This window comes from Notamacropus eugenii, chromosome 5 (assembly GCF_028372415.1).
Source record: "Notamacropus eugenii isolate mMacEug1 chromosome 5, mMacEug1.pri_v2, whole genome shotgun sequence".
Classification (NCBI taxonomy): Eukaryota; Metazoa; Chordata; class Mammalia; order Diprotodontia; family Macropodidae; genus Notamacropus; species Notamacropus eugenii.
This window is the reverse complement of record NC_092876.1, coordinates 59,901,783-59,924,874: the sequence shown is the minus strand read 5'-3', so window position 1 is coordinate 59,924,874 and position 23,092 is coordinate 59,901,783. Positions and strand designations below refer to the sequence as shown.

At 37.9% G+C, this 23,092-nt stretch overlaps 1 long non-coding RNA gene across 1 annotated transcript in view; it reads right to left on the bottom strand.

Annotated features, from left to right (window-relative positions):
• Positions 1 to 10,117: 10,117 nt before the first annotated feature.
• LOC140504324 (uncharacterized) overlaps positions 10,118 to 23,092 on the bottom strand; it is a 22,667-nt gene continuing 9,692 nt past the window's right edge. The window contains exon 3 of the long non-coding RNA XR_011967053.1: positions 10,118 to 14,070. This is a non-coding gene — a long non-coding RNA (uncharacterized lncRNA). The remainder of the gene's footprint in view (positions 14,071 to 23,092) is intronic.

Below are 23,092 nucleotides of genomic sequence, written 5' to 3'. Positions count from 1 at the left end.
TCAACAAAATTATACGTCATAAAATAAACCATATCCATCATCAGAATTTCTGCATGTTACAACAAAACCCAGTAAAAGAGATAGAAAGAGTTAAAATACCCACAGAAAATAAAATGCTTGGAAGTCTACCTACCAAGACACACACAGAAACAATATGAGTACAACTACAAAACACTCTTTACGCAAATAGACAGTCCTAAATAATTGAAGAAATGTCCATTGCTCATGAGTAAGCTAAGCCAACACAATAAAAAATGACAATTAAATTTACCTATTTAGTGCCTTACCAATCAAACTACCAAACTAATGCTTTACAGAGCTGGAAAAATCAATAATACAATTCCTCTGGAGGAACAAAAGGTCAAAAAAGTCAAGGGAAATAATAGGAGGGAAAAAGAATGGCACTGAAGTGGGAGCCTAGCAAAATCAAATCTCAAAAGAGTAATCCAACAGAAAAGTCAATCAATGGAATGGATTAGATACAAAATACATAGGAGCTAACAAACACAGTAGCCTAATGTTTGATAAATCAGAATACACCAGTGACTGAGGTAAGGACTCCCTATTTAACAAAACCTGCTAGGAAAACTGGAAAGTAGTCTGCAAGAAACTAGCATAGACCAAACTCTCATACTGTATACCAAGATAAGTTCCCAATGAGTACATGACTTAGACATAAAGGATGAAATCATAAGAAAGGGGTAGGGAAGCATTTTTAATGATATTTTATTTTTTAAATTACACGTAAAGACAATTTTTAACATTTTTATAAGATTTCGAATTCCAAAATTTTCTCTTTTCCTCCACTCCCTCCTCCCTAAGACAGTAAGCAATTTGATATGTGTAGTCATCTAAAACAGATTTCCACGTTATCCATGTCGTGAAAGAAAAACCAAAGGAAAAAAGTATGAAAAAAAAATAAAGTGAAAATAGTATGCTTTGAACTGCATTCAGATTCCATCAGTTCTCTCTCTGGATTTGGATAGCATTTTTCATTATAAGTCTTTTGAAATTGTCTTAGATCACTGTATTGCTACAGTGACTAAGTCAATCAGTCAATCATTGCACAATGTTGCTGTTACCGTGTACAATGTCCTGTTGGTTTGGCTCACTTCGTTCAACATCAGTTCATGTTTAAGTCTTTCTAGATTTTTCTGAAATCCACCTGCTCATCATTTCTTATAGCACAATAGTATTCTATTACATTCAGATATCACAATTTGTTCAGGCATTCCTCAGTTGATGGGCATCCCTTCAGTTTCCAGTTCTTTACCACCACAAAAAGAGCTGCTATAAACATTTTTATATATGTAGGTCTTTCCCCCTTTTTTTGATCTCTTTGAGACAGTAGTAGTAGTACTAGTAGTGGTGGTGGTGGTAGTAGTAATAGTAGTAGCAGCAGCATTAGCAGAAGTAGTAGTAGTAGCAGTAGTAGTAGTAGTAGTAGTAGTAGTAGTAGTAGTAGTAGTAGTAAATTATTAATTTTGATGTTAATTATTAGGCCAAAATTAATACAGGCAGCAGAGAATTGATCCATATTTTGTTGCATCTCAGCTGCATTGAGTGCACAATCATCTGCAAACAGAAAGTCATGCACCAACACTCCCTCCACTTTGGTCTTTCTTAAAACCAAAAATATACAGGTGCTCCATCAGCCACCACTACACCATCCGTACGTGGAACCATCAATTACAACAAATGGAGAAGTTTTGAATGCTGTGGATAAGTTCACTTAGCTTGGTAGTGTACTTTCCAGGGATGTACACATTGACAATGAGGTTGACGTACGCATTGCCAGAGCTATCTCAGTGTTTGGAAGAATGTGAAGAAAGGTTTGGGAGAGAAGAGGTATTAGACTGACTACCAAACTGAAGGTCTACAGAGCCATTGTGCTGACTTCATTGTTATATGCTTGTTAAACAAGGACAGTCTACCAGCACCAGTGAATTGCTTCCACTTGAACTGTCTTAGGAAGATTCTGAGGATCACCTGGCAGGATAAGGTACCAGACACTGAAGTCCTTGCCTTAGCTGAAGTGCCAAGTATTCAAACTATGCTTCAGAGAACACAACTCCGATGGGCTGGTCATGTTGTTCGAATGCAAAATGTACACTTTCCAAAAAGACTATTTTATGGAGAACTTGCATGAGGCAGGTAATCACATGGTGGCCAGAAGAAATGATACAAGGACACTCTTAAGGTCTCACTCAAGAACTTTGGATTTTACTGTGCAACATGGGAGACACTGGCACAGGACCACTCAGCATGGTGTGCCCACATAAGAAAAGGTGCTGTGCTCTTTGAGCAAAGCAGAATTGAGACAGCACAAAGTAAACACAGGATGCACAAACTTGGGATATCCACCCCAAATATTCACATGGACTATCTGTGCCCAACCTGTGGTAGAGGATTTAGAGCTCATATTGGTCTGATCAGCCACAGTCGGACACACTGAAATTTTACTTTACAATGAGGATGTCATTTTGGTCCTCTTTGAAGATGAAGGACAATAACCAGTAATACTAGTATTGTTGGATCAAAGGGTATGCACAGTTTAATTACCTTTTGGACATAGTTCCAAATTGCCCTCCAGAATGGTTGGATCAGATTACAACTCCAAAAAGAGTGCATTAGTATCCCAATTGTCTCACATCTTCTCCAACATTTATCATTTTCCTTTTCTGTCATATTAACCAATCTGATCATTGTGAGATGGTACCTCACAGTTATTTTAATTTGTATTTCTCTAATCAATAGTGATTTAAAGCATTTGGATGGAAAGCATTTATTAAGAGCTCACTCTCTGCCAGACACTATGCTACATGCCTTACAAGAATTATCTCATTTTGATCCTCACAACAATGCTGGGAGTTCATAGTTGAGGAAACTGAGATAAATAGAGGTGGATTCCAGGACCTGGAGTGAGGAAGACCTGCGTTCAAATCCAGCTTCAGACACTTGACCAGTATCCCACAGCTAAGTGTCAGAGTAAGTGACTTACTCTGAGGCTGGATTTAGGGTTGTCTTCCTAATTCCAGGTCCAGTGTTCTCTCTGTTGTTCTATTTAATTGTCTTTAAACAAATAAGAGGGCCAAGGAAAAAATCCCATTTCAGATCTATAGATCAGACAACAGTATTTGATCAAAGTGTAAAGATCGCAGAAAATAAAATAGACAGTTTTGATTCAATGAAATATAAAAGATTTCCACGAACAAAACCAATGCCACAAAATCAAAAGGAAAGTAGATAATTGTGTGTGGGGAGGGAATATTTCATCATTTCTCTGTTAGAGGACTTATTTCCAAGATATATAAGAAACTGATTCAAATAAGAATTATTGCCCAGCTGATAAATGGTCAAGGAATATGAATTGTCAGTTTTCTAAGGAAGAAATATAAGCTATAAATAGCCATATGAAAAATGCTCCAAATAATTACAATAATTAGAGAAATGCAAATTAAAGGAACTCTGGAGTTCTACCTCATAACTATGAGAGTAACAAAGTTGACAAAAATGAAAAATGACAAATGCTCAAGAAGCTATGGGAATTAAGGCATATTAATGCCGTCTTGATAGAGTTGTGAATTGATCCAGTCATTCTGAAACAATTTGAAATAATGGCTCTAGAAATTATCAAATTATGCCTATCCTTTGACCCAATATCACAACTAGTCCTATATTCCAAAGAGAATCAAGACAGAAACAAATAATATGTACCAATATTTGTTATAGCTCTTTTTGAGCTAACAAAGACCTAAAAACCGAGTGGGTGCCCATCAGTTAGAGAGCAGATGAGCAAATTATAGTATATAAATGTAATTGAATATTATTATGCTATAAGAAATGATGAATGAGATGGTTTCAGAGAAACATGGAAAGACTTGTAGAAACTGATGCAGAGTAAAATAAGCAGAACCAAAACAACAATTGATGTAGCAATACCACTGCCAAGACAACTTCATAAGCTTAAGAACTGAGATCAATGTAATAACCAACCGCAATTTCAGAAGGCCAATGATAGTGCGTGCTACTTAACCTCCTGACAGAAAAGTGATGGATTCAGGGTACGAAATACAATATATATTTAGACTTAGTCAATGTGAGAATATATTTTGCTGGACTATTGATTTTTATTACAAGAGATTGTTTTTGTTTTTTTTTTCCAATGGAGAGGGCAAAGAAGGTGGGAAGGAGATAAAATATGTTTTTATTCATTGAAATAATTTTATTAAAAATAAAGTTATATGCTCTTACATTTCATATTTTAAAGTCTTATTCAGTTCCGGGATTCTGTATTTTAAGATCTGTTCCAATTCTTAAATTCTGTATTCCAAAGTCCCTTTCAACTCTGACATTCTATGGTCTCAAAATCTACGACCTTTTCAACTCTAATATCCCATATTCTAAGGTCTCATCCAAAGAAGCTAAGTGGTGTAGTGGATACAGTACTGGGTTTGGAGTCTGTAAGATCTGAGTTCAGGTCAGACCTCAGATACTTCCTAGCTGTGTGATCTTGGGAAAGTCACTTAATCCCTATTTACCTCAGTTCCACATCTATAAAATGGGGGCATACTAGGAAAGGAAATAGCAAACCACTCTAGTATCTTTGCCAAGAAAATCCCATGGACAGAAATCCGTGGAATTATTTAGAAGTGGAAACAATTGGACAACAGCTACTACAAGGTCTCATCTAGCTCTGGGATCCAGTTCAATTCAACATTTACTGAGTGCCTATACAAGAAGAATTGTGTCTGGTCCTGGAGACACAAATTAAAAACAAATGAGTCACTACCCTCAAAGAGTTTGGATTTTGCCAGGGAAAGAACATGTCTACAACTAAATAAATGTAAAATTTATTTTAAAAACAGGAATAGAAAGTAACTGCAAAAGTGAGAGAACTGGAACAATTAGGAAAAGTCTCACCTGGACTGTGGTACCTATGCTAAGCTTTGAAGGAAGCTAGAGATTGTAAGAGGCAGTGGGGAGCAAGAAGAGGAGAGTATTTCAGACATGGAAACACTTGTCCATGGAGGCAGAGCTGGAGAGTGATGTACAAGGAACAGATTGGAGGCCAGTTGGATTTGAATGGAGACTATATGCAGGAAAATAATATGAAATAAGACCAGAAATAAAGGAAGATGGGGGCCAAAGGCTTTAAATTCCATGCTGAAAATTGTGTATTTTATCTTAGAAGCAACAGAGCTATTCATAATTTGGGGGAGGAGAGAGGGTGACATGATCAGACATTCGCTTTAGGAAAATCTTGTTGAAAGTTATATGGGCAGTGGAATAGAAAGAAGGTGGAGATAGGGAGATCACATAAGTATACATAGCAATGAGGGCCTGAAATGGTTTGAGTGAAGATAAGGGGACAGATGGGAAAAATGTTGTGGAGGTAAAGTCAATGTCAGTCAACAAGCATTTATTAAGCACATAATCAATGAGGATACAAAAGCAGAAATGAAACATACCTTGCTTCCATTCTAGTGGGAAGATAATATGTATACACATAGATATATACAAAATATATGCAACAGAAATACAAGATAGATTTTTGGCTGGGGGGTGACGGGTACAGTAGCAGCTGGAAACATTAAGAAAGCTTCATGTGAAAGGTGATGTTTAGACTGAATGTTGAAGTAAATTAAGGATTCTTAGAGGTTAATGTGAGGAGTAAGTATATTTCTGGAATGAAAGATACTCAGTAAAAAGGCATGGAGATGAGAGGCAGTACTGTGTGTGATAAATGGTAAGGAGGCCAGTTTGTCTAGACCAGGGGTGGGGAATCTGTGGCCTTGAGGCCACATGTAGCCCTCTAGGTCCTTCGTTGTGGCCTTTTGACTAAGTCCAAGTTTTACAGAACAAATCCTTTTATTAAGGGATTTTGTTCGTGACATTTGGATTCAAAGGACTACACTTGAGGACCTAGAGGGCCACATATGACCACCCCTAGTCTAGATCAGAGGGCATGTAACTCCTAACTTACACCATAATATTGAGTCACACAAGGGATGACAGCTCCATGTTCAAGGTAATATGTAGGTCAACACTCGTAACATTATATATGACTCACAAGCTCCCCACAGGTACATCCCACTTATGAATCAGACATATGACGAAATAGGTTCAAACAAAAGGTGTTTATTGAAGTGACCTAGTATGAATAATAGTTACAAACAAGGTTTTCCTCCTCCCCAACACCTGGCATGCTATTCCACCAACTCACACCATATCATTGGGAAGAGCAAGCATATGGAACACTCTAATGGGTAAGCACATGCACAGGGAAAACAGGCGATCAAGGTAGCTCTGACCTCTGGCACTACAGCGACCTGATGGTTTTTCTCTTCTCATGGTATATTCATGGTCTTTCTTACAGAGCATGATGTCTCTTCTGAGAATGTTAGTCTGCTAGACTCTCTGGGGCCTGCTCCCAGCTGGCCATCATGATTCTTACTGAGCCAGTTACTCCTCTGCAAGACATCACTGCAAATGGTGGGGCAGAAAAAAAATTCCCTTCCTTGATCTTCTTCCAATCCTCTCTTACTGGCTATACAAAATAGTCCTCAGTCTTTTTGAAGTTATTTTCTGTAATAGTAGTGACAGTGGGAAAAGTAACAGAAACAGTGACAGAGAGTGCTAAAGATCACACTGTGCTTAAATATTAACAGCTGTTGATTTCTAAATGTGAGATCTTTGTCCACTGATTAATGAATGGAAATATGAAGAGAGAAAATGAAGTGCTAATTTTGACATTTTGCTATAAATGGAAACAAAAGAGAGAAAGAAGCTACAGCTAAAAGGAAGGATGGTTCATAAATTCTCCTTGGAGAGGCAGATGAAGGAATGGGCTGGATTGATTTTATCATGCAACCAAAGGCAACAAAAAATGTCATTTCAAAAGACATTTGGTTATTTCATATGGCAATACTTATAGAAAGGATTTGTGAAAAACTAATAGGAAAATAATTACAGCTTAGGTAACAGCATTGATTACAGAGGATGAGGAAGTAGAGAAACATTATGTAGAACTCATTAAGGTCTTCCAAGTTAAGTGAAGATATACTTTAATACTCAATTTTCTCGTTGTTGCTGTTTCATTCTCAGAGGACCATGACATCAAGGAGGTGATGACATGACCTGCAAGTCAAAACAAATGTTGGCATTTGGGAGGATGGGAAAAACGCGTTAGAAATTAGCATTCTGGAGCAAAGAATGAGAAAGTCCAGTGGTTCGTAGATTGCACAGAAGCTTCCCACCTTAATGTTATAAATACATTCTTCAAGAAAAGAATCAAGACATATTTAATAATGTCCTGACAGAGAGGGAACAAACTCAGAGTGCAGATTGAAATATATCATTTGGACATGGCCAACATGGGAACTTGCTTTGTTCGAATACACTTGTTTATAACAAGATTTTTTTTCTTTCTCAATGAGGGGAGGGGAAGTTGTTACAGGGAGATGAGGGGAAAGAAGTGAATTTTCATTGACTGAAAAAGAAATAAAACTTAATTTGAAAAAGAAAGAGGTACTAGATATGGAGAACACCAAATAAAGTCAGAGAAAAGAAGATGGTAAATTTTTAAATTCTAAACTTCACAAGAACTCCCAAAATAGGAGCATTTCCAGATAGAAAGCAAAGCACTAAAAGGGGATTGTATATGAAACCATGACTCTCTATACCACCTTCTTTAAAGAATATAATGAATTACACCTGATATTTTCAAAAATGTACTACTTTGCTGTGTTTCCTTCTAAACTTCCTTCTGAACTCCCCTGTATACTTTTAAAAATATTTCAGTGACCCTCCTCTCTTTACTTTTTTCTTTTGGCATCACCATTATTACCCCTCTCCTCTCTACTCTGACCCTTTCAATCATACACACACACACACACACACACACACACACACACACACATAAACATACGTGTGGGCGCACACACACATATGCATCACCAAGTAAAATAAGTCCCTGTTTTGACCATGTCCAAAAACATACATTTACCTTGACACCTTCTATCCATCACCTCTTTGCTGGATAGTAGGCAATAAGAGATACTGGGTTATTAGAAGGATGGTGATACCATAAACAGTAATAGAAAAGTTCAGAGGAGAGGAAGGTTTGAAGGGAAAGATATTAAGTTCAGTTTTGGACGTGTTAAATTTGAGATGCAAAGGATCATCTAGCTTAAGAAACTCAGTGAGCATTTGGAGATGTAAGACTGAAAGGTCAAGAGAGAGAATAAGACTGGATAAATAAATCTGGAAATCATCAGTGCAGAAAATGAGATTATCAAGTAGTATAGAAGAAGAGAATCCCCAGGACAGAGCCTCAGGGGACACCTCTGGTTAACAGATATGACTCATATGAAGATCCAGCAAAAGAGACTGAAATGAGTGGTCAAATAGGTAAGAAGATAAATAGGAGATAGCAGGGTCACATAAATCTATAGAGAAGAGATTATCAAGGAAAAAAGAGTGATAGTGTCTAATGCTGCACAGAGATAAAAAAAGATAAGGACTGACAAAAGATCATTCAGTTTGCCAATTAAGAAATCACTGGTGGAGGGCGGATCAAGAAGAGGGGCTTTAAAGGTAAGAACCTGTGATAATCTCCAGAAACAAGGTGCAGAAAAACAAGAATAGAAGCAGATTGTGTAAAACCTAGAGCACAGGTTCTGAGCACACAATGTACTCACCACCGTCTTCTTTATTAAGAGGGGTAATGAAACAGAGAAGGAAAAGACAGAGGAAAAAAAGAGGACAAAGTGAAATTCATGATCAATGACCATAACTATGAGTATGAATAAAATGAATTCACCCATAAAACAGAAGGGGCATAGCAGAATGGATTAGAAAGCTGAATCCAACAGTGTGTTATTCATAAGAAACATGCTTGAAACGTAAAGATACACTGAATTTTAAAAAAGGGGCAGAAGCAGAATCTATTGTTTCAGCTGAAGTAAAAAAAAAATAAAGGAAGTCATGATCTCAGATGAATCAATAGCAAAAAACAGACTTAACTAAAAGAGATTAAACAAGAAAAATACATGGTGATGGGAGGTACCATAATCAATGAATTAATATCAGTACTAAGCAGATATGTGCCAAATGACATAGCAAATAGACATAGCAAATATTTTCTAAGCATAGTAAATACTTAAAGGAAAAGTTAAATGATTTACAGAGAGAAATATACAATAAAAGTGTAGACAGTTCAGAGGAGCTCTCAATGTATCCCCTTTCAGGCTAGATAAATCTAATTTAAAAAATAAATAAGAAAGAAGTTAAAGAGCAAATCATTTTTTTTTGAAAAATTAAATATGAGAGACCTGTGGTGATTGGTGAGTGGGAATAAAAAGGATTATACATTTTTCTTAGCTGTGCAGTGCACTTTTACAAAAACTAACCATGTATTAGGGTGTGAACCCCTCACAAACAAATGCAGAAAAGCAGAAATATTAAGCGCATCTTTTATAAACCACCCTGCCACAAAAATTATATTTAATAAAGGAACTTTGAAGCAAAGATCAGAAATAAACTAGAGACTAAATAGAAATCTAAAGAACAGCTAAGACAAAGAACATATTGTAGAAAAAAGATAATTTTATTAATGGTAATCACAATAATGAGACAACATACCAATATTTTTGAAATATAGCCAAAGCAGTACTTAGGAGAAAATTTATGTCTATAAACACCTTCATCAATAAAAGGAAGAAAGAATATCTCAGTGAAGTGGGTATGCAACTAAAACAAATAGAAAAAACATGATCCTAGGTCAACACAAATAGAAATCTTAAAAATCAAAGAAGATATTAATAAAATTGAAAGAAAATCATTAAATAACTGAATGAAACTGGGAGCTCTTTAAAAACCGATATGATTTTTTTCAAAAAGAAGAAAGCCAAATTACAAGTATAAAAAATGAAAAAAAATTCATAGCATGTGAAAAAAGAAAAGGGAATTGTTAGAAACTGTAGTTAGTTAGTTAACAAAGTTTTGCCCAAATGTATGACAATAAAACTGACGATCTAAATTAAATGAATACATACATATATATTTATATATATATATATATAAAATATTTAAGATATGTATATATGCCCAGATTAATAAAATGGAAATAGAGGATTTAAATAAATTTAAATAATCCAATATCAAAAATTGAACAAGCCACAAATGAGAAGGAAAGTAGTCACTTTCTAGGTACTTAATAAATGTATATTCTTTCCTGTCCTCCCTCCTCCATCCAGGTTCCCTTCATTTCCATCCTAGCAACCAGTTCTTCCCTAGTATCGGATCCGAAATAGAATTTGCTGTTGTTGCTTCCTCCACCTGGATGAAATTCACACTAAGGCAAATCAAGAAGTTATTAGTTGCTCTGCTTTTGAGAAAGAGAAGAGAAAGAGAGAGCGAGCAATGAGAGAAAAAGACAGAGACAGAGAGAGACACACAGACACAGAGACAGAGAGAGATAGACATACAGAGAAAGATGAGAGACAGAGAGAGAGGAGAGAGAGACAGACAGACAGACAGAGGAGAGAGAGACAGACAGACAGACAGAGGAGAGAGAGACAGACAGAGAGAGAGAGACAGAGAAATAGAGAGAGACAGAGAAACAGAGAGAGACAGAGACAGGCAGAGAAAGAGAGAGAGAGAGAGAGAGAGAGAGAGAGAGAGAGAGAGAGAGAGAGAGAGAGAGAGAGAGAGAGAGAGCTCTAACAGCCTTCTGGATAACTGAAGTCTCCCATCAGTATATATCATGCCTCTGTGACAGGTTTGTGCTGCTTTCCAAACTCATGCATTTCCTCTCAGTGCTGTAGGACCTATGTTTGGTCTACAGTGTATGCCAATACAAAATTCTTTTTCTTTTTCTTTACATTGACTTTGACCCAGATGCTTCCTCTTTGATTCCCTGCATTTCCTCACAAGAGTGGCCCTTTCTCCCTGCTTTTGACTGTCTTGTTACTTTTAAAGAAAGTACACCCCCTACAGCCATGGTCTAGTCATGGGCTTCATCCCATACCTATGAGGTTAAATTTGTCCTTTTTCACTGGGGCCTCTAATTCCTCTAAGCATTTGTACCATGGGCTTTACTACTGGCTTTTTTGCCTCCTTATATCCTTTCCCATGTGCTCTTTGGTCCAGTGACACTGGATTCCTTGATGTTCAACAAACACAAGGCTCCATCTCAGACCTTTTCCCTGGTTGTCCCCCATTCCTGGAATGCTTTTCCTCTTCATCTCCACCTTGTGGCTTCTCTGGCTTCCTTCAAGACTCAGCTAAAAATTTTACCATCTACAGGAGCCCTTTCCCAGTCCCTTTTCATTCTAGTGCCTTCTCTCCAATTCTGTGTTTAGCTTGCTTGTCCACAGTTGTTTGCATATAGTCTCCCCTACTGTGAGCTCCAGTGTCTGGCTCATCATAGGCCTTGATAAAGGCTTACTAATTGACTGAACTTTTGGGTATTTCAACTGCTATTGTCTTCACTATAGGCATAATTTATCTAGCTTGTGAAAGATACAAAGGTAGTTTTCTCTATCTCCCCCTTAGTTTTTAGTTTAAAGCCTTCATAGAGACGGTCATAAGAGAAAAAATGAACAACTTCAATTGATATTCAATTTCATTTCCATGGGGAAAAAAATCCCTGTAGTTAAAACTGAGGAGAAGCAGCTAACTGAGATAAATCTTTGTACATATTTCTCTGATAAAAGGCCAATATCCAAGCTCTAAAGGGAATTGAATTGACATAAATATATAACAAAAGTCACTATTCACTTGATAAGTGGTCAAAGTCTATAGATAGGAAATATTTTTAAAAATAGAAATGTAAGCTATCAACAACCATAAAAAATGTTCCGAATCACTAATAAGAAAAAGGCAAATTAAAATCATTCAGAGGTTTCACCTCATACCCATTAGATTAGCAAAGAATACAAAAGATGAAAACAGTCAATGACATAGGACTATGCAAAAAATAGGCACGTTAATGTACTGTTAGGTCCAATCAAGCTGTAAAACAATTTAAAATTATACTTTTTTTCAGGCACTAAATGTTCTCTTTGGCCCAGTTACATCACTGGCATATATTTTAAGGAAGTCAAAGAAGGAAAATGGATATTCAGCATCAAGTCAGGAAATGCTGAGCAGGAAATTCAGTTGGTATATGAATGTAAAATAATATCGTTACACCATAAGAAATGACACATAAGAAAAATTCAGAGAAATTTCGGAAGGCTTGCATGATCTATGAAGATCTTTAAATGGAAATGATGCCCATTAAGTTAGGGAGATTTAAAAGGCAGTCATGATTGGAGGAAGAAAGTGCTAAGACAGATCCCAGTGCCCTATGGAGGTTCTCCCTAACTCCTTGATTCAGTGCTTACACATGTTTTCTATTACCTTGGAATTCTGGAGTCTGATATGATTCCCACTGTACAACTTGGAATAAATCAGGAATGGTCATTTCATCCAGTCTTTTGTCTCCAGTCAGTCAAATAAACCATTCCAGACAAATACTTTTTTTTCTCAGAGAAGGGGATTTTATAATTTCCTTGAATTAGTCAAATATTTTACAGCTCTCCCCATCAGGAAGTTCTTCATTATGGTAACTAACTTCCTTGGCTCATAGTTCAAGCCTGTTTCTAAGTTATATTCTTGGAAATGAAAGGTTGGAGAGTATTTTTTTTTCCCAGAGCAAGTATCGATAGGAGATTCAAATACCTTTATTAACTCAGTCACCAACCAGTTTGAATTAAAAGAATTCTCTCAGTCACTCGATCAACAAACAAATACTGAGTCAGTACAGAGCTAGACTCTATGAGGAGCCAGAAGAAATATGGCATACTTCTAGTTACAATCCAGTTAGGGAGATAAGCAACAAGGCAAAGATTTTCATAGCAAGCTCAGGCTTCTAACTCCTTTGTGTCTTGGAAGAAGGTCGGTTAACATGATTAATTGACTTCCACATAGCAAGTTATTACCAAAGCCAAGAATTCCAATCATATTCATCCTTTTATTGTCTCTCCTGCCATCCTCTGGTGCCTTTTCATAACCTATTCTATTAAACTTATCCAAAAGAACTTTATTTGTTTATTTCTAGTTTCAAAATAATCCTATGAAATAAATGGGAAAATTTTTATTCTCTCTCCTCTCTTTTTTTTTGACAAGTAAAGTAGGCACTGGAACTGTAGGGCAAAGTGATTTATGTAGTGTTACAAAACAGAGCCTATGCCAAAATCTAGGCTTCTTGCCCCTGGCTTGAAGCAATAGTAATAAAAGATGAATACTGAGAGATTCTTCCTGGGATTATGTTTGTCAGATATTAAAAAATAATTAACTAAGAGACTGTCTAAAATGGTTCAGATGAAGTACAAAGTACCTGATGTTCTCAAGATAATCAAGAGAGGAAAAATAAAAGAAGGAGATGAGTTCAACAAGACAAGTGGTCTTGGGCAAATCATTTAACTTATCCAAGTCTCAGTTTTCCTCATCTGTAAAATGGATAGATTGAATGGGTTGGACCAGAAGATTTCTGAAATCTCTTATAAGTCAAAACTTTTAATTTTAAGATCTTGTTGTCTCTAAGATCCTTTTATGCTCTAAAATGCTAAAATAAAAAAATTGTATATTCCAAGATCCCATCTAGGTCCAACATGCTATGTTCTAAGGACACCTCCATCTTCGATGTTCTTTCTTCTAAGGTCCAAATTTTGTAATAAGATAGTCTGTATTCTGATCTCTTCTCTGAACTCCAGCCCTCCCCCCCACATTGCCAAACACCTGGAGGATGTCTCTGTCAAGATGTCCCACTGGCACCTCAAATTCACCCTGTCCAAACTTGAACTCAGTCCCTTACTTCTCAATCAATTCCTCCTCCAAATGACCCCATCTCTACTGAAGCCACAGTCATTTTTCCAATCACCTGACCTCACAGACTTGGAGTCATCATTGGCTCTTCCCTCACCTCCATGGCAATCAGTTGTCAGGTCTAGTTGCATTTACCTCTACAGTATTTTCCCCATTCTTCTCTGTACCCACTTGACCACTTCTATGATTCAAGTCCTGAAAAAAGAAAAAGAAAACCCTCAGAAGAAATACACATAGTCCAACAAAACAAATTTCCACACTGACCATTTCCAAAAGAGCATGCCTCACTTAATCCATCATTTCTCTGGCAGGAGGTAGGTGGCACGTCTCATCTTAGTCCTCAGATTTTGGGGTTTATCGTTGTATTAATCAGAATTCTAGTCTTTCAAATATCATCATTCTATAAATAGTTACAGTGTTCCTCACTTCACCCTGCATCAGTTCATAGAGGTCTTTCTAGGGTCCTCCGAAACTGTCCATTTCCCCATTTCTTAAAGTTTAATGAAATTCTATTATGTTTGTTATATTATATTCATTTTTATCCATTATATTATATTCATTTTTATTCTCTCTCCTCTCCCCCTTTTTTTGACAAGTAAAGTAGGCACTGGGACTGTACGGCAAAGTGATTTATGTAGCGTTACAAAACAGAGCCTATGCCAAAATCTAGGCTTCTTGTCCCTGTTTTGAGGTCTTTCCATGAAGCAATACTGATAAAAGGTGAATACTGAGGGTAAATAAACATCTATATTACATATATACATATATGTAACATATATTCATAACCATTCCCTAATAGGAGGGCATCCCATTCGTTTCCAGTTTGGGGCTACTACCAAAAAAACTACTATAATTTTTTTGCAAATATATGTTATATTCTTCTTTCTCTGATCTCTTTGGGATATAGTTGGGTTAAAAAGTATGAACAGCTTAGTGATATTTGGACTAATTCCAAATTATTTTGCAGCAGAGCTGAACTAATTCACAGTTCCACAAACAGTGTATTAGCATGTCTGCTTTCTCACAGCCCCCGCCACATTTGTTATTTTCCACTTTCGTCATCTCTGTCAGCCTGATGGATGTGAAATAAAAGCCATTTCTCTGGTAATAAATGATTTGGAGCATTTTTTCATGTGATTGTTGATAGCTTAGAGTTCACTCTAAGTTCTGCCTTAGAAAAACTGTTTATATCCCCAAAAGATATTTCTTAAAGGATGTTCTTTCTAGTAAGATCTTTATTAAATGATTTACTTTATCATCTACTAGAAACAGGGGCTAAGATAATGTGAGCCTCTAAATCCATGTCCAAATTGGGGTGATGGTATGGCAGTCCCCCAGATTGGGATATCACAGTTCCCCAGACTGTGGTGGTAGAAAACCTTCAAATATGGCTTCCTAGCTTTCACTTTTATACAGGAAAAATTTCATCTCTGACATGATAGAGATGCTCCCTCCATTTGAGGGCTTTTAGGTTGGTGATTTGGGGGAACAAAGTGTTCTCTGCTCCCTCTGCTTCCAAATCTGCTCTTTGGAATCTTTAAACATAGTAATTGGTTGAGTAGGAAGGAGGTATGAAAGGATAGCATTTCCTCAATAATAAATAATATTTACTCAAGATTAGTTAACCAGGGGGATGGAGTGGGTGTTTGTTAGCTATGATGCCAAGTGTTGCCAGTCCATCTGAACGCATATGGGTACTTAATCTACAAAGTTATTTCCAGGCAAAGAGGGAAGGACCTTTTCAGTTGGTTGTCAGGATCAAAACAAAAAAACTTGGAACATATAATACTCCCAGGGTATTACCTGGCAAGCACCTAGAGAAGGATCTTGGGTTGTGAGGTATCAAAGACCTTATAGAAGTGCTTGTGGAGTATTTTCCTCTGGGTAAATCTTAACTCAGGCTCCACTGGAGATGGAGAATAAACTTATAAACAGGGATTCTATCAAAGGGATAAAGCCCTCACTTATTAATATTTGTTGTTGCTGTCTAGTGGTTCTCAGTTGCGTCTGACTCTTTGTGACTCCATTTGGGGCTTCTTGGCAAAGATATTTGAGTGTGTGCCATTTCCTTCTCCACAGCTGTGGATAAATGTGTGTATGCATGTATATTTTCTATAGCAAATAATGGTGAATCTTTCACAACACTCCTCAGAGCAGAGAAAGATAGTATTTGCAGTTACAGAATTCTGAAACAATCAAACCAAATCCTTATATACATAATTTAAAAGGACCATAGAAACTAGAGAGACCAGACATTATGGAAAGCATTGGCCTTCACAAAAATGCCTTGCAAATTATAAATATTTGGTCTATGTTCCAAGGACCTTTCTGATCTTGAAATTGTTGGACTCAGCTGCTCTGTGACTAACTAGCAAATTGAAAGGGCTGGAGAAGAGACAGGAAACCACCTGAGACATCCACCAAAGTATATTCTCTAGACCAGATGCTACAATGTAGGGATAATAGCATTTGATCCATGTGTAAAGACCAGATGGAGCAAGGTTGAGTGTTTTGCCTGGAAAATAAAAGAGCAGCCTAGGGAGAGGCCAGGAAAGTGTTTTCAAGTATTTGAAGGGTTGCAAGCAGAAGACAGATTAGACTTTTTTATGTTGGCCACAGAGGGAAGATCCGGGAACAATGAGAGGAAGTTATAAGGAAGCAGATTTAGATTTGATCAGGGAAAACTTCCTAACAATTAGTCTTCCACAAGTGCAGCGGTTTCCCTGGGGAGGGATTCAGCTCCCCCTCATTGGAGAGATTTAAGCAGAGGCTGGCCAGACACTGGATGGGTTATAGTGGGAGTGGGGGTGAGGTCCTTTGCAGGGGCATGGGTTCAACTAGATGGTTGCTGTTGTTTTGGGGCTCTGTGACTAAAAATACTAAATACTGAACCTAAACCATTCTTTCTCTGCTTCTGTAGAGAAATCACCTTGACTTTTCTGTGGGGACTGAGACTAACCCTGAGATGTTAATGAACCTGACTTTAGTTTGGGGGGCCCCGTAAGGCCCAACAAAATTGATAACTATTATTTGTGGTGTTTTAGGGGTGCAGGTTGAAGAGTAGATGGGACAAGAAGACTATTTCTTTTTATTGCTACTCTGTGACCAAGGGTGGAGGAAGGGGGAGGGAAGGGGAATTCCAGCAACATTAGCCCATGCAATAAAAAGCAGTAGAAGTTTCTGCATCAGAGATAAGAGCAGTCAAGTAGAAAGATCCAAGTCCTGTCTTTGTGACTCAGTAGATGTATGATTTTGGATGTTACTCTTTCTCTCTGGGTCTCAGTTTCTACAAAATTGATGGATTGAAAAAGAGGGTCTCTAAGGTTCTGCCCCAAACATGCTTCCAATCTAACATTCTCTAGTCTAAAGTCCCTTCCAGCTTTCACATTCTATATTCTTAGATCCTTCCAACTCTGGTGTTCTCTGTCCTGAGCCCCCTTCAAACTCTAACATTCTCTTGTAGTGTCTCTCAGCTCTTGTTCTGTGTTCTAAGGGCCCTCCCACCTCTGACATACTGTGGTCCTTCCAGCCCTGAAATTCTACATTTTAAGGCCTCTGCAATTCTGACATCCTATCTTCTAGAGGTCTCTCCCAGCTCTGACATCTTGTGTTCTAAAGACACTCCTAGCTCTGACATTCTGTGTTCTGAGGACCCTTCCCCGGTTCTGACATTCTATGTTTTAAGGGTCCTCCTAGCCCTGACATTCTGTGTTTTAAGGGTCCCTCCAGCTCTGACATTCTATGTTCTAAGGGCCCTCTCAGCTCTGACATTCTGTATTCTAACAGGCTCTCCCAGCTCTAACATTCTGTGTTCTAAGGCTATTCCAGTTCTGACAATCTGTGGCCTCAGACCCCTCCTAGATCTGACATTCTATGTCCCAAGGCTCCTTCAAACTCTGACCTGCTGTGTTCTAGGGTCCCTTCTAGCTCTGACAGAAGAAGCCCCTGCAGGAATCTGGAAGAGAAAGTGTGGCTGATGACTTGGTGCCATATCCAATTCATGAAGAAGTCAAGACATCATGTCATTGGTCCTTTTTGAAACAGAGGATCAACAACCTAAAAGGACAAAAAGATAGAGGCATGCACAAAGGAATGAGATAAGAAAAGTGAGACCTCCAGCCATCGCTCTCTAGTTGAGGACCAGAGAGCCTGTTGAAGATTCCTTATAATGAGATCTCTTTACCTTTTTGCTAACTTTAACCCACATCTGCTTCCCTGTATTGACTACTAGTAAAAACCTATAGAAAATCTAAACAAAAAGTTTGCTTATACAGGAAACATCTGGACAAGGGAAAAGTTGTGAATCTGAGTCCCTTTCTTTAGGATTGTCAATGAGAGAAACTCAGTTGAAAGGAAAAGGTTATGGCATTGATGCCCAGGGCAAGAAAAAAAGAGGAGACTCAAAATTAGAAAAATATCTCTGGGGGCTTCATGTCATGTGCCAGACCTCCCACTCCACAGAACTATGGGCCTTCTGAGCCGGTGGGTATCTCTATTCAGTTCCTTTACCCAAATAGGGATCCTTTTACAGCAAACTCAATAAGAGATCTTCCAGTCACTGCTTGAAGAGCTCCAGTAACAGAAAATTTACTGTCTTCTGGGGCATCCCATTCCATTTGGGCACAGTTCTTGCTGGGAAATTTGTGTTGTACCTAAATTTGCTTGATAGGCAGCTAGGTGACCTCATAGTGCATAAAGCGCTGGCCTTGGAGTCAGAAAGACTCAACTTACTGAATTCAAATCCAACTTCAGACATTTACTAGCTGAATGACCCTGCACAAGTCTCAACCCTTTTTGCCTCAGTTTTCTCATTTATAAAATGATTTGGAGAAAGAAATGACAAACCACTCCAGTATCTTTGCCAAGAAAACCCCAAATGGGGTCATGAAGAGTCAGACACAACCGAAATGACTGAACAGCAAATTTGCTTCTTACCATTTCAGACCCATTGTTGCTAGTTCTTGATTCAAGGACTAAACATAACAAAGCTAACCCTTATTCTGCATGAAAGTCTTTCAGATACCTGAAGCCAGTCATCATGTCATCTCCCTGTTCAACTCTCAAGTCTTCTCTTCTTCAACATCCCAGTTCTTTTAACAGGTCCTCATGATTTCTAGCCCACTTCCTATTTGCATAGCTCATCACTGAACATATTTCTATTTTGTCAATATCCTTCTTGAAATGTGGGACTCACAACTGAACAAAGTGATCAGAAAGGGACAGTGGAACAGTCATCCTCTCCATGTACATTAAGTCACTAGAAGTAACCTGAGATTGAATCAGTCTCATCAGCTGCCATAACACCAGCTGGCTCATTCTGAATGGCCTTCCACTAAAAGTTCCTGGTTGGTTTTGGTTTGAGGCTTTTTCACATCCCCTCTCATAAATCAAATAGTTCCTAAAATTAATAAATGCTTGCAAATTCAATTAAATTGAAGCCCACATCCTCAAGACATCTTTAATGGAATCCTCAGAAGGGTGGTACCAACACTTCATTTTTTTCCCTCTTACTGTCCTACCACCTTTAACCCTTCCCTCCCTTCCCACTTTCCATTCTATTCATGCACACACATACACACACACATACACACACACACATACACACACACACACACAAATCACCTGTTTCACTGTGTCAACATTTGATTTAATGGTTTAGAATATATGTATTTGCTCAGGAAGGCCACTGACCCCTAATTCCTGGCAACTCTTTGACTTTTAATCTTTAATTTTCCTTTGTTATTTTCATCTTTACAAGCAAAGGGAAAAGAGCATGAGCTTTGGAGTCAAAAGACTTGGCTTCCAATTCTACCTTTGCTATTCACTTGAATAGTCACTGTACCCCCCTGGATCTCAGTTTCTTCACCTATAAAATGAGAAATTTGGACTGGATGATCTCCAAGTTCCCCTGAAGTTTTAATTACTGTTATTTTTTTTCAGAAGGTTGGGAGTTTTTTATGGGTGGTGGTTTGGAGAAGGGGAAATAGGAGCAGGTGCAAAAGCGTGGCTCAGAATGACTCTAGTCTCAGAACTTGAGATTCTGTGACCTAAACCAATGGATTTTCTACCCCTACACATTGCAGGGAGTTTAAAGAATCAAGTGACAGAGGAACAAACCAGACAGAAATGATCGTTTCTACAGTCAATTTTACTATATACATAGACAACAGGACAAATATTGATTGAGCACCTACTGAGTACAAAGTCAATTCAATTCTATAAGCACTGATTGAACACCAGTTATATACAAGACACTCTGCTAGGTTGCTAAGAGAGATAGAAGGGTAGTTAGGACTGATTTTCTTATTAAGATTTTTGTAATCCAATGGGAAGAGGGGCATTGTGATTAAAGTGCCAGGCATGGAACCAGGAAGACTCCTCTTCCTGAGTTCAAATCATCTGTAAACTTCAACTTAGCTCTACCCACTCTAAATGTGAGATCCTTGTCCGATGACCAATGAATTCTGTAGGAACTGAATCGTATCAGTCCTGACATAATTGTTCTAAATAAAACCAGAAAACAGAAGACGATTGCAGTTAAATAGAAGGAGAGTTCCTAGGTGTTCCTTAGAGAGGTTAAAAACAAAAAAGCTTATAGAGTTGGTTCTGCCATGTGTCCAGAAGCAATAAGAACCATTGCTCAGTCTATCCTTTTCCATGCCTCCCGGAATTACCCAGACATTATAACAAGCTTTCCTTCACTTCAGACTTCTTTTTATTTTCCTTTCATCTTTTGGCACTCATGGAGACTGACTCACAGTCTTCCTCTCTACACAAACTTCTGGCCTTATTTTAGAAAATATCAACATATATGTTCCCTCAGATACCCTAACATCCTAGTTCCCCAATACATTCAACTCCCATCAACTACTCTTCCACTCCACCTGAGCAACCCTCAAGAATTTTCATACCCTTGATCTTGCCATCACCCACATATGATCAAGAACTCTGAAAATCTGTTGTCTGATAACTATTTTCCATCATTCTCTTTTTTCCTATACTTTACTCATTCTAAATCTATACTTTATATATTTATTTATATGTAAAAATTATAAATTTGTATTTAATCTATATTTTTGACCTCAAATCCTTCAATCACTCAGTACTTTTATAGGCCATCACCCCTACACAGACTTCACTTTCCTCCTTTTCTAATATCAACCCTTTAGTTAAGTAGGTCAACCTCTACTCCCAAATCCCTAGATCCCTTGGTATTACCACTCATACTTTACTAAAGCCAAACCCATCATTCACCACCTCCATTCCAACTCATGCACTACTGAACAGAACTGAGGAAGTCATAAAACCATGGTGACTGGATCAGACACAAATTTGTTATCTTGTCTCAACTGGGCTCTCACAGCAGCAGGGTAATTATTCTTAAGAATTGATTCCTTTCTCTCCTCAGGCTGCCCACACCAGCGATTCCCTTCGTCTAGTCAGCTGAGAGCCTTACTTCCTACTTTACCGAGAAAATCAAGACCATTCTCTGTAGAGCTTCTTCTTCTTCCTTTATCTTTATCTCACAATCCCTTGACAAGATGCCTATTTTCTTCTCTTATATCTAAGCCCCTGATGAATAGGTGGCCTCTGTCCTTACCAATGCCAGTCCTATAAGTATTGAATAAATTGTGTAAGTATTGTATAAATTAAAAAAACTCTGAGGTACTCTGAGGTACCACCTCACACATCTCACATTGGCTAATATGACAGAAAAGGAAAATGATAAATATTGGAGAAGATGTAGGAAAATTGGGGATCTAATACATTGTTGGTTGAGTTGTGAATTGGTCCAACCATTCTGGAGAACAATTTGAACCTATGCCCAAAGGGCAATCAAACTGTGTATACCCTTTGAATCACCAATACCACTACTAGGTCTGTACCCCAAAGAGATCATAAAAAAGGGAAAAAGACCTACATGTACAAAAATATAGCAGCTCCTTTGTGGTGGCAAAGAATTGGTAATTGATGGAATGCCCATCAATTGGGGAATAGGTGAACAAGTTGTAGTATACAAGTGTAACAGAATATTATTGTGTTATAAGAAATGATGAGCAGGTGCATTTCAGGAAAAAACCTGCAGAGAATTATGTGAACTGATGCTGAGTGAAATGAGCAGCCAGGAGAACATTGCATACAGGATGCCCTCTCCTCTCTAGCTTTCCATGATCCTGCTTTCTCTTCGTTCCTAACTCTTCACCAGGTTTTCCTCAAGCTCCTTCTCTGGCTCTCCTCCATGTAGAATGCCCTAACTGTGAGTATATTGGGATATATAGGCTATGTCAGAATGTCAGTCTAATAAACACTAGTTGACGCAGTCTTGAGGACTTGACTGCTCTCTTTACACCCTCTCTCTTGACATCATCAGCTCCCATGAGTTTAATTATTTAATTTAATAATAATTTAAGTATTATCTTTATAATTGATATGCCCATCATTAGTTTCGCTCCTGAGCTCCAGTCTCACATCACCAACTGTTTATTGGACTTTTCAAATGGAATGTCCTGTAGGCATCTCGAATTCCATGTTCCCAATGTCATTTCTTCCAAACTTTTTTTTTTTTAGCATTAAGCTAGTATTTACACAGTGCTTTGCAAAGTATTTTACAAATATTATTTCATTTGATCATCACAATAAAGAGGTGGTTACTATTTTTATCCCCATTTTACAGTTGAGAAAATGGAGGCAAGTAAAGGTTAAATAACTTGCCCAAGTCACATACCAATAGGTGTCTGAGACCAAAGGTTCTATCCACTGAATCACCCAGCTTCCAAACTTTCCTACTTCTATCTGAGGCACTATCAATCTTTTGGTCACCCAGGTTCTCAGCCTCAGAATAATCCTCAGACTGTCACATTCTTTCATCTCACATAACCAGCCACTTGTTGTTTCTACATCCATAACATCTCTCAATTTCACTCCCTTTTGTCCAAACATGCAACCCAACAACCTCATTTTGCAGATGAGGAAAGTGAGGCACAGAAAGAGTGAGTGAGTTTCTTCAGATCACACAGCTAGTAAGTGTCTGAGGGGGGATTTGAACAGAGGTCTTCCTGACTTCACAACCAGTGCTCTTTCCACTATACCATGATACTGACCACCAAAGTGATTTTCTTCAAGTAAAAGCCTGATCGTGTTGCTCCTCTACCTCTCAAAGCAAATATAAGTGTCTTTCTAGCATTTAAAGTTCTTCCCAGTCCAAATACACCTTTCT